The sequence below is a fragment of the Piliocolobus tephrosceles genome, unplaced genomic scaffold, assembly GCF_002776525.5.
Source record: "Piliocolobus tephrosceles isolate RC106 unplaced genomic scaffold, ASM277652v3 unscaffolded_40, whole genome shotgun sequence".
Lineage (NCBI taxonomy): Eukaryota > Metazoa > Chordata > Mammalia > Primates > Cercopithecidae > Piliocolobus > Piliocolobus tephrosceles.
Window position 1 is genome coordinate 1682261 of NW_022324309.1, and position 13214 is coordinate 1695474.

Below are 13214 nucleotides of genomic sequence, written 5' to 3' on the forward strand. Positions count from 1 at the left end.
TTTCTTTCTTTCTTTCTTTCTTTCTTTCTTTCTTTCTTTCTTTCTTCCAGCATCTTACTCTATCACCAGGATTGAGTGTAATGGCACAATCATAGCTCATTGGATTGATCCTGGAACTCCTGGCTTAAGTGATCCTCCTGCCTCAACCTCCCAAGAGTCTAGGACTATAGGTACACACCAGCACTGCCCAGCTAATTTTTTTATTTTTTGTAGAGACATGGTGTCACTGTGTTGCCCAGGCTGGTCTTAAGCTACTGGCCTCAAGAAATCCTCCTGCCTTGGCCTCCCAACCTGCTAGGATTATAGGAGTGAGCCACCACACCCAGCCTTACAGAAGTCTTCTGTATTGATTATTGTTGTGTGGTTTAAGGTAAACCTTATAAAGACTTAGACGTTTACCACATTAGTCAAGGATTTTAGGATTTCAGTGGTCTGGGTGAAAGTGCCAGGATCCTCACATATCAGGTTCTGGAGATGGCATATTTCATTTTTGAAATACTACTCCAACCCCTTTACTAAGTGATGTGGAAGGCTAACAGCTTTTAATGAGATTCAGAGAAAAAATGAGTCCGCAGCAGGGTTAGGCTGTGTTACAAGCAGCCTTGACATTTAGGCCATATAACCCAGCGGATGTTATGGCACTAAAGGTATCTGTGATGAGAAACAATGCTGTGTGGACTTTACAGCAGTTCCAGTAGGAGAATCCTAACATTAGACACCGGGAGTACTGGAGTAAGGCTATAGCATCTACAGAAAAGAATTAGCCACAGTAAGATGGAACTGGCACATCATGAACAAGCTACAGGAGATGCCCCGGACTCCCGTGATAGCCACCAGTGTTGCAAAGGTGCCTCTCCTTCAGCTCACAACTATAGTAAGTGGTGCCTTACACCGGAGGACAGAGGCGAAAAAGGTCCAAGCTTAGTTCACAGGTGTACTGGCTCAGTATGTGTGTGCCAGAGGCTATTGCACTATAGCCCCACCGGGGGGGAAGGGCGGGGGGAGAAGGGATCGGAAAGAAAATTGTGACAGGAAAATCATCTACCAAACAGTCTCAGATAGGGACAGCCCTGCAAGAAGGAATCTTCAAAAGCTCAGCCCCCTTGTCTCAATTTGGGACATCTCTGAGGAACTATTCCTGCTTAACAGTGCGCTGTGAGATTGGTTGAGGCCTCTGTTGCAACTACGTAACAGTTCAGCCTCTTCCTCTGCCCAATCCCGCTTTCCTCACATCCTTATAGACAGTATTCTCAAGAGCACATCTCAATAAGCTACCTGCCTAGAAATCCCAATTTCAGTCTGTTTCCCAGGAAACCCAACCTGCAACAATTAATAAAAATAATCAATGTAACGAGTCAGGATTTAAAGTTCTACAGTTTGGAAAGTTTGTGGGGAGGCAGGGGGGAATGTTAGTTCCGCTTGTAAATTCAAGTTATCCACTCCAATATTTGCTATTTTTAATTATCCTCTTTCTGGAAGTGGAAACAGGCACCTTGAGCTCTAGTATAGATAGTGATGTTTTAAGCGGGACCTGCCACTCCAGTACCTGAAAGCAGGGGGCGCTTTCGCCTGGAACATGTGAGAACTAATTACTTTCTCAATATTTTTCTGCAGCAAGGATTGAGTAGCTCCCAAAAGGCTAATGCTTGCTGGTGGAACTGAGACTTCTCTAGAGATCCACTTATTATATAAACCTGCATTTAAAGGCAAGCAGGGTAATCAACATCCAATATTGAGGGGAAACGACATACACAGTATAGGAATAGCGATACCTGGAGGATGTTTCACAAAGAGCAAATATTTTTCCTCTTTTATTTGACAAATTATTTCTTATTGGTTCTCAAGTGCATAGAACTGCATTAATCATAATCCCAAATTCATAACAGGCTTCCATCACTTGTACATAAAAGGCTTTCTTTTATTTGTTTGTTGTTCGTTTGTTGGTTTTAATAATATAATGAACAATTGTAAAATTACCACCCAACAGAAAACAAAAATGATGACAGCAACTTACAACCATATAACATCCTTGTCCATCCTATTCTATCTTCCACCTTAAATCTTGTGTTTGTTGTTGCCTCATTGTTCTTCTGATATAGTTTTATTATACTTAAATGTATTTATTAATAATATATACTTTTGTTTTCATGGTTTTTAAGTTTACGAAAAGAATATCTTTCTCTACTTTTACTGTGTTACATTTCACAATAAAGAATAATTATTTAAAGTATCATGTAAGATATAAGCTATAGAGACTTTTTCACATAAAACTGTATTCGTAAAATTCACCCATATTGTCATATGCAGCTGTATGCATTCATTCTGCTAAGTGCCTTTTTTTCTTGCTACTTTAAAGATAATATGTTAACCCTAAGCAATACAAAAATTTCATCAGTTTCTGGAAATTCATCAATAGACATCACTATTTTTTCCTTATCTATTTCTTAATGTTTTTTTACAAAATGTTTTCTTTATTCCTCCTCTCTTTTTCCACAATTTCCATATTTACATTATTTAATATCTTTCACACACCTAGCTTTTTCTTTTTCCAACACAGTTCAAGGAACCCTGGAATCTCTTGTTTATTCTCAGAAGGAGCAGTGCCTGTTTTTCTAGAAAACCAGAACAGAGAAATTCAAAATGCCTTTAATATAATGATGCATTTGAATCCCCCCTGTGCCTACACATAAACCTTGTTCTTGTGGGTCCCTGAAGCCCACCTGAGGCCTTACACCAGTTGAGCTGTTTGTAAAGATTCATTTGGTTGGGCATAAAGAAATCTCCTGCGGTATTGAAAACACATCCCTCAGAGAATAAAGGACCAAGCTGTTGGGCACAATGAAAAGCAAGTATTAAACCTAAGCCACACAGGCACTTCACACACCTGGAACAACAGCCTGATGCTTTGGGGAGACAATGGCAGAAAACAAATCTCATGTGTATTCCAGATGGTTCTGAAGGATCACAGACAAAAAGCTTCATCCCCACCCCTTTCTCAGAGCAACTCCTATTAAAGTTTCCTGTGACTCTCAGCTAAATACTAAAAGTTAAGTGGTCAAATAAATCCCTGAGGTGTGACAAATTCCTCTTATCCTCCCAACTTGCGCGTGAATGTGAAGTCATTTTGCAGGAAGAAATTTATAAACACACAAACTTAAGATTACACTGACTTCGGCCAGGCTTGGTGGCTTAGGTCTGTAATCCCAGCACTTTGGGAGACCGAGATGGGCAGATCACGAGGTCAGGAGATCGAGACCATCCCGGCTAACATGATGAAACTCCGTCTCTACTAAAAAAAAAATACAAAAAATTAGCCGGGTGTGGTGGCGGGCACCTGTAGGCCAGCTACTTGGGAGGACGAGGCAGGAGAATGGCGTGAACCAGGGAAGTGGAGCTTACAGTGAGCCAAGATCATGCTACTGCACCCCAACCTGGGCAACAGAGCGAACTCTGTCTCAAAAAAAAAAAAAAAAAAGATCTCATTGACTTCATCTTAGTGGATGTAATGACCAACAGAACACGCAGATCTCCACACTGAGATGAATACAGATAGGAGTTTTAAAAAAAACCAGCTAAACTCCACAATGGTGGAGACCAGGGAGGAGACAGAAATCCCCAGCTATGAGGAATAGCAGCTGCAGATGGTACAGCCACATTTCTGCAGATACAGGAAAAACAGTTTCACAATTCACAACAGCTTTTAAAAGAGCAAATATTTTCTATTCGTTCTAAAGAAAATTATGTTTGTGAGACCAGAAAATTGTGTGGATGCAAATTCTCCAACCTAGTAATTATCTCTGATCCATTTCAATAAGCAAAGGTTTGGGGGAATTATTCATGTATGAATCATTTTCACTGCTTTTGATTTGCAGAATAGATTGGAACTGTATGAATAAGAGACCTTCAACTCCTATTAACATTTTTGCATGCAATAGAGGCTCTCCAGAAATTAAAAGACAAACATTGGTAAATCAATAAAAGAAAACATTATTTTATTTCACCTTGGGCTCAGCCACCCACTGCCTATCTTCTTTTTATCCTTGGAACTTTTTCTTTTGAGCTGACCCAGCTAAAATGTAGACAGTTGATGAGGAGGTGGGGGTGGGTATTGCAGCTGAAGGGAGCTCTTTCAGCAAAGGAAAGGTAAACTTCATGGAGAGAGAAAAAAATGAAATGAGTCCTTTGGCTGGTTTGAAGGGTTCCTGTGGGGAAGTCATCATAGAGAGGAGGCAGGTTATAAAGGCATTTGAATGTTAGGAAAATTGGAAGACGCCACTAGGATGAGAGAGAGTGAGAGAGAGAGAGAGTGAGAGAGAGAGAGAGAGAGAATGTGTGTGTGTGTGTGTTTGAAAGGGATGGGTGTTGTCCAAGGACTTGGGATAACCAAGGACAGCCAATAAGATGCACTAGTTAGAGCACCATGATGAAAACCTAAAGACCAGTGTCAGACAGAGCACAGCTAAAATATTGACTCCGCTACTTACTAATCGTGCGACCTTCAGCAAGTTACTTATCTGTTTTAACCCAAAGTTCATTCTCTCTGAAATAGGGATGATATTCACAATTCCTAATTCATGGGGTGGTTGAGGGAATTAAATAAGTAAATTATCTACATAAAGTAAAGGACCATTTTTAGATAAAGGATAAATATTAGCCACTATTATTATCTTCATTATTATAATAATTTCAGAAAATGCATTCTCTATATGAGATAAATAGAAATATCCATCCATTATTGTACATGACTATGATATAAGAATCTGATTATCATCAATAAACTTTGACACCTGCTGTTTTCATCTTGAACAACTTTAAAAATCACATCTTTGTTGAAATAAGCCACTGCAGATTTCTTATTTATAATGTCCTTAAGGCAATGTGGATTTTATCTCTTGAAATTGCAAAGAACAAACACAGGTGAACTTCCACTTAAGTTCCTCTGTGAGTTTTTCTGTGAAAAAAAAAAAATTGGCTCAAATCTAGGGGAAAGAAAAAGTTAACTCACATGTTAAAAGCAAGTCCATACAGACAACATACAGTAATGGCTGTTATCAGCCGGGAATCGCCTCCCTCCGGGGAAGCAGGGTAACTACAGATTGTAGCAGATGGGGATTACGTTTTCTTTGTTTGGCTTTATGAGTCTGAAACACCAGAACACGATGGAGTTACTCAATTGCAGAATTAGGTAATTCCATACCCACCTAGTACCTCCAGTTTTCTTTTTCTTGAAAGAATGAGGAAATTCAAAGGAAAAGTCATGCTCATTTTCTGAATAAGCAATTTAAAAACCAACTAAAGCAGATTCATGTTTCCAATTTAAGTGGGTGACTGTGTGAGGCAAAGGAAAGCTTACTGACAAAAGGATGAGGTATCTGAGATCAAATCCTGGTTCTACAGAGAAGTAGATTGTGTGCTGCCTCATTAATAAAAGAAGAGAAAGGTTTGAATTAGATTATTAGAGTTTGCTTCCAGGCCTCAAATTTTGATTTTGTATTAGCCACATTTTATGTATCAGTGCCTCCTAGGGCCTAGTGTTAGAGAAATGTAAAAAAAGAAAAGAAAGAAAAAAATATACAGTAGTTCCTCCTAACTCCTCCAAACAAGATGTTATCTTTTCCTCCATTAAAAACTTGTAAGATTTTTTCCATCTTTTAGAACACTTGCTATGCTCTGGCTTGGATTATAGTTAAGTGTGTGTGTCTATCTGTTTATTTCCCTCTAATTGACTGTAAGATTGTTTAAGGTAGAAGATGGTTTTATTCATAATTGTATCCCCTGAATTGCTTAACAGTGCATCATGATCCAATAATGTATAAAGAGAATTATATGCCATTGCCAAGTGAGATTTATTCCAAGGATTCAAGGCTAATTCAACATTCAAAAATCAATTAGTAGAATCTACCATGTCAATAGACTAAAGAAGAAAAATCATATGATCATAGCCATTGATGCAGAAAAACCATTTGGCAATATTTAAAACCCTCATTCTGATTGAAAAAAATAATAATAGTAAGCTAGGAGTAGAGAACTTCCTCAGCTTAGCAAATAACATCTACAAAAAATATACAGCTAGCATCAAACTTAATAGTAAGAGACTAAATGCTTTTCCCCAAAGACTGAGAATGAAGCAAGGCTATTCTCTAACTAATTCTATTCAACATTGTACTAACATCCTAGAAAGTGCAGTAAGACAAGAAAAAGAAATTAAAAGATATAGATATTAGAAAGAAAGAAAGAAAACTGTCTATAATCACAGATGACATGATTGTCTATGAGAAAACTCCAAAGAATCCACAAAGAAATCCTGGAACTAATAAGCTAGGGGAACAAGATGACTAGAAACAAGGTCAGTGTACAAAGGGAATTTTATTTTATTTTATTTTATTTTTTTTAATTTTTATTTTTTATTTTTTTATTATACTTTAAGTTCTAGGGTACATGTGCATAACGTGCAGGATTGTTACATATGCATACTTGTGCCATGTTGGTGTGCTGCACCCATCAACTCATCAGCACCCATCAATTCATCATTTATATCATGTATAACTCCCCAATGCAATCCCTCCCCCCTCCCCCCTCCCCATGATAGGCCCCAGTGTGTGATGTTCCCCTTCCCGAGTCCAAGTGATCTCATTGTTCAGTTCCCACCTATGAGTGAGAACATGCGGTGTTTGGTTTTCTCTTCCTGTGATAGTTTGCTATGAATGATGGTTTCCAGCTGCATCCAGGTCCCTACAAAGGATGCAAACTCATCCTTTTTTATGGCTGCATAGTATTCCATGGTGTATATGTGCCACATTTTCTTAATCCAGTCTGTCACTGATGGACATTTGGGTTGATTCCAAGTCTTTGCTACTGTGAATAGTGCCGCAATAAACATACGTGTGCATGTGTCTTTATAGCAGCATAATTTATAATCCTTTGGGTATATACCCAGTAATGGGATGGCTGGGTCATATGGTACTTCTAGTTCTAGATCCTTGAGGAATTGCCATACTGTTTTCCATAATGGTTGAACTAGTTTACAATCCCACCAACAGTGTAAAAGTGTTCCTATTTCTCCACATCCTCTCCAACACCTGTTGTTTCCTGATTTTTTAATGATTGCCATTCTAACTGGTGTGAGATGGTATCTCATTGTGGTTTTGATTTGCATTTCTCTGATGGCCAGTGATGATGAGCATTTTTTCATGTGTCTGTTGGCTGTATGAATGTCTTCTTTTGAGAAATGTCTGTTCATATCCTTTCCCCACTTTTGGATGGGGTTGTTTGTTTTTTTCTTGTATATTTGTTTGAGTTCTTTGTAGATTCTGGAAATTAGCCCTTTGTCAGATGAGTAGATTGCAAAAATTTTCTCCCATTCTGTAGGTTGCCTGTTCACTCTGATGGTAGTTTCTTTTGCTGTGCAGAAGCTCTTTAGTTTAATGAGATCCCATTTGTCAATTTTGGCTTTTGCTGCCGTTGCTTTTGGTGTTTTAGACATGAAGTCCTTGCCCATGCCTATGTCCTGAATGGTACTACCTAGATTTTCTTCTAGGGTTTTTATGGTATTAGGTCTAACATTTAAGTCTCTAATCCATCTTGAATTAATCTTCGTATAAGGAGTAAGGAAAGGATCCAGTTTCAGCTTTCTACTTATGGCCAGCCAATTTTCCCAGCACCATTTATTAAATAGGGAATCCTTTCCCCATTTCTTGTTTCTCTCAGGTTTGTCAAAGATCAGATGGCTGTAGATGTGTGGTATTATTTCTGAGGACTCTGTTCTGTTCCATTGGTCTATATCTCTGTTTTGACACCAGTACCATGCTGTTTTGGTTACTGTAGCCTTGTAGTATAGTTTGAAGTCAGGTAGCGTGACGCCTCCAGCTTTGTCCTTTTGACTTAGGATTGTCTTGGCAATGCGGGCTCTTTTTTGGTTCCATATGAACTTTAAAGCAGTTTTTTCCAATTCGGTGAAGAAACTCATTGGTAGCTTGATGGGGATGGCATTGAATCTATAAATAACCTTGGGCAGTATGGCCATTTTCACCATATTGATTCTTCCTGTCCATGAGCATGGTATGTTCTTCCATTTGTTTGTGTCCTCTTTTATTTCACTGAGCAGTGGTTTGTAGTTCTCCTTGAAGAGGTCCTTTACATCCTTTGTAAGTTGGATTCCTAGGTATTTTATTCTCTTTGAAGCAATTGTGAATGGAAGTTCATTCATGATTTGGCTCTCTGCTTGTCTGTTACTTGTGTATAAGAATGCTTGTGATTTTTGCACATTAATTTTGTATCCTGAGACTTTGCTGAAGTTGCTTATCAGCTTAAGGAGATTTTGGGCTGAGACGATGGGGTTTTCTAAATATACAATCACGTCATCTGCAAACAGGGACAATTTGACTTCTTCTTTTCCTAACTGAATACCCTTGATTTCTTTCTCTTGCCTGATTGCCCTAGCCAGAACTTCCACCACTATGTTGAATAGGAGTGGTGAGAGAGGGCATCCCTGTCTTGTGCCAGTTTTCAAAGGGAATTTTTCCAGTTTTTGCCCATTCAGTATGATATTAGCTGTGGGTTTGTCATAAATAGCTCTTATTATTTTGAGGTACGTTCCATCAGTACCGAATTTGTTGAGCGTTTTTAGCATGAAGGGCTGTTGAATTTTGTCAAAAGCCTTTTCTGCATCTATTGAGATAATCATGTGGGGGTGACCATTTTAATGGAATTGATACTGATTGACATTAATTAAATAGCAAGAGTAATGCTAAACAAAATATTATTCTTGACTATACTTCCCCAGGATTTTTCAATTTGTGACCTGACCTTTTGTCCAATTCATTGCATCACTCTACCATGATATACTCTTCTGTTCCGTACCTAAGGCCAAATGCTGCCAGATGATCTCATAATGCTATTGTCTAAGTGGGCTCTTAGTGGCTGCGGAACAAGGTAAAGGAAGCAAGAAAATAAGAGAAAGAAAAGCAGAATGCACCAGAGGCTTAGCTTAGTGAAGGAGGATAGGCAAAAGTTAGAGATGCCCATAGAAATCAAAAGTCAGACCAACTTCAACATTATGCAGCTATCTAGAAGGTGGGAGACTGATAGGAATTGAAATATGTAGGAAACAAGTAGAAGCAGGCAGATGGAGACAGGCATCATCAAAAACAAATGAACAAACCAAAAAAATAAAAATAAAAAACTTGACAGGGAAGAATGTACTGCCCTTCACTTGATTCCTCACTAACCCAAGAGAGCATCAGTCCTATACAACATAAACAACACTGGCTAACTGCATAGCATGACATGCATGCAATGGTATATATACCATTGTGAAGGTTGTGGAGTGAAGGAGCAGGGATTTAGTAAAAGACTTAGGCATGATTAGTTCACCTTTAACCTGGCACAGAAATCTTTTAAGCCTGACCAAGAAATATTTTGAGACTTCAGAATAATATAGTAAGGAGTTCAGAGGCCTCCATGTTTCAGCAAAACAAATTAACTGTATTAAGCAAAAATTGTATACATGCATATTTTTAAAAATGGTTAAAATCTCTGGAAATTGTCCTTAAGGGCATACAGCAAATGGAGAAGCACACATTCAAGAAAATCAGCCAGATTTTCTTGTAATACCAGTGAGAGTCTGTGGCATTTGAATCATGACTCACTCCCTTGTCACCCACTCTCAGCTCCATGTTCTGAAAGCTCTGCCCTGGGTCCTCTACTCCAGGCAGGTGCAGCCAAGAAGACAGGGCTCCCTCTCCTTCCAGCTCCCAGCCTGAGTCTCCAATTTTCCCTAGAAGGCAAAAGCTGCCATCATTTCTTCTCCCTTCCCCATCCCTGCCCAGCCTCATATTACAGAAATTCTATTCTAGGACTGAGAGGATCAGGCCTACTATCCCCAAGCAGCTCTGATGCATAGGGTGGAAGCTACACCTCAGGTGCCACAAGGCTGAAAATGCTGGGGCTTGAGGCAGGAAGAAGAAAATGAGTATAGGGTTTCTTTTCATGGGAACAATAACTTTCTAAACTTAGATTTTGGCCATAGTTATGCAACTCTGTGAATTTACTAAACAATTGTACACTTTGGTGAATGGTATGATTTGTGAATTGCATCTCAATCCAGCTACTTTAAATCAAGGGCAGTGGCTCCTGCTTGTAATCTCAGCTATTGCAGAGGCTTAGGTGGGAGAATCACTTGAGTCGAGGAGTTGAAGGCTACAGTGAACTATGATCATGCCACTGCACTCCAGCCTGGGAGTTATTGAAATTGATATTTTTATTTATTAAAGCTGTTTTAAAAGTTGTTTGGGATTTTGCTGATCTTTTCTCATGTTTGAGATTTATGGAAAGGAATCCATTTTAAAGCACATTGCATGGACTCTCAAAACCACTAAGTTCAGGCCCAAATTCCAGGATCAGCCTAGAAGACATTAGATAAAAACTTGCCAGATGGTAGGTGGTGTGCAAAATAAGGAATGTTTTTCCTCGTCACTATACTATAATTACTTGTTTCAACTTGAGGATGAACAATCCCCCGAATTAATAGTGATTAACAAGTCAACTCACTGTTCTGCTTGTCTATGTATCTGGGATCGGTTTATTTTGGAAAGACTCAATATTGTTAATATGTCCATTCTTACTAAATTGATCTATAGATCAATGCAATTCCAATTATAGTTCCAGCAGAATTATGTTTATGAATTGACAAGTGGATTTGCAAATGTGTGTGGAAATCCAAAGACTTTAGAATGTTGATAGTAACATTTAAAATTAAAAGTAATCTTTTAAAATAGCAAAGTAATAGTAAAAGTAAAGCTATAATAATCAAGACAATATACTGTGAGAGTAAAGATACACAAATACATCCAAAGAATAGGACACCAAGCCCAGTCATAGACCCACCATTATATGGTTATTCGATTCTCTACAAAGGCACCAAAGCAATCCAATGAGAGGAAATATATATATATAAAATATATATCTAGATCTATATATATGTTAAATATATATTATATATATTTTTAAAGTATATATATTATATATATTTTTAAAGTATATGTATTTAAATGAAAACAGGAGAAAACTTTAGCAACTTGGGACAAAGAGTACATTTCTTAGGGAGAATGAATAAAAGAAAAAGTTTTAAAAGTTAAATGTTATCAATATTAAAAACTGCTTATTAAAAGTTATCTTTAAGAAAACTAATAAGCAAGCTACAGACTGGCAGAAAATATTTGCAAAACATATCTGACAAAGGACTGGAATATATATCTAGGATATATAAATAGCCCCTACAACTTAATTATATAAACATGGGCAGCACAACAAAAATAAGTCAAATATTTGAGTAAACATTTCATTTTAAAAAAGAATATATGAACAACGAATAATCACATGGAAAAGAGTTCAACGTCATTAGCCAACGAGGATATGAGATACCACCATAACCTACCACAGTGGCTAAAATTAAAATGACTGCCAATATCAAATATTGGCCAAATGCAAAGCAACTGGGACTCACAAATATCTTTGATGGAGTGTAAATTGTTTTAATCTCTTTTGAAAATCCTTTATGATAAAAGTAAATACATATTTTTCTTATGATCCAACAATCCCACTTCTAGGTGGTTACTCAAGATAAAAACATGTTCACAAAAATACTTGTATAAAATGTTGATAGTAGTTTTATTCAAAATAGCCCAAACTGGAAAGAAATCCCAGATGTTTATCCATAGGAGAATGCATAAAGAAACTGCAACATATTCATACAATGAAATACTAACTGCACAATAAAAACAAACAAAACCACATATACAACAACACAGATGAATCCCAAAAGCCTTATGCTGGATGAAAAGAGCCCTATAGAAAAGTGGGCATATTGTATGGTTCTTTTTATATGAAGCTCTAGAATAGGCAAAATTAATCTACCTTAGAAAAACATCAGAAGTGTTGTTGCCTCTTGTGTGAGAAGGTGGGAATTCACTTATAAAAAGAGCAAGGGAAGTTTTGGGGGCAAACTTTTTCTATTTGTTGTTGGGAGTTCAGGTTACACAAGTATACACATTTATCACTTAGGATTTTTAAATCTAATTATAAATTTTACTGCAAAAAAAGGAAAAACTACAAAATATAGTGAACTCTAGTTAATACTACAAATGCTGAAGTATCTAGTTAGAAGGGTATCGATAGCTGAAATTTACTTTGAAAAGCATTATGAAATAATGTGGTTTGTTGGATTGATAGATAAAGTACAAAGTGTATTGATAGCTATGTAAAAATGTTAATGGTAGAATCTAGGTGATAAGTATATGTGTTTACTATAAAATTATTTCAAATCTGCTGAATGTTTTTTCATAATAAAAAGTTGGAAAAATACCAGATAGAGAATGATTGTCTTATTCTTCTGATTCCCTCTTTATGAGTAATAAAACCTTTCTCTAAAGTAATCTCCAAACTTTCCTCATTTCTCCTTGGTAAGGACCCACACAGATATTCATCCTCGCTGGTGTGTTGGAGCAGGTTCATCTTGGCTTGCAGGAGCCAACTGTCAAATTTCCAAGAATGTTGAGAGCCAGTTGATGTCACATTGGTAGCTTGAACTGGCCACACCAGAGAAATTGTTATGTGCTACAAATCAGAGACCTTATTTCCTCTTTCTTTCTCTCTTTCTTTCTCATTTTCTTTCTTTCTTTCCTTTCTCGTTTCTCCCTTTTCTTCCTCCCTCCCTTACTCTCTTTCTCTCTTTCTTTTCTTTGTTTTCTTTCTTTCCTTCCTTCTTTCTTTCTTTTGAGAATTAGTGGTTAAACATTTACCAATACACCACTGCCCACTCTCAACAAACTCCCAGTAAGGAAAATGAAACCCAACAGTATAAATTAAGCAAAAAGTGTTTGAGTTAGAAGTCAGAATATGAACACCTGAATCAGTTTTTTTTCCAGCATGGAAGAAAATGAAAATGACTATTGATAGGCAAACAACAATGTCTGTCACACACTGATAGCAAATTACAGGCTTTAATTAAACTATTTAATCTTTATAACCAAATTATCATCTCAGATATTTATGTATATCATTAAATTTGTATCATATAAACATTGATAATTTAAACGTTTTAATTTCACATTTGCAATTTGCTTATATGTTTAGACAGCCATAGTAACTACTAAATTTTTTAGTGAATTAATTATCTAACTTTTAATTTTAGTGTAAAATTAAGTGGTAATGTATTT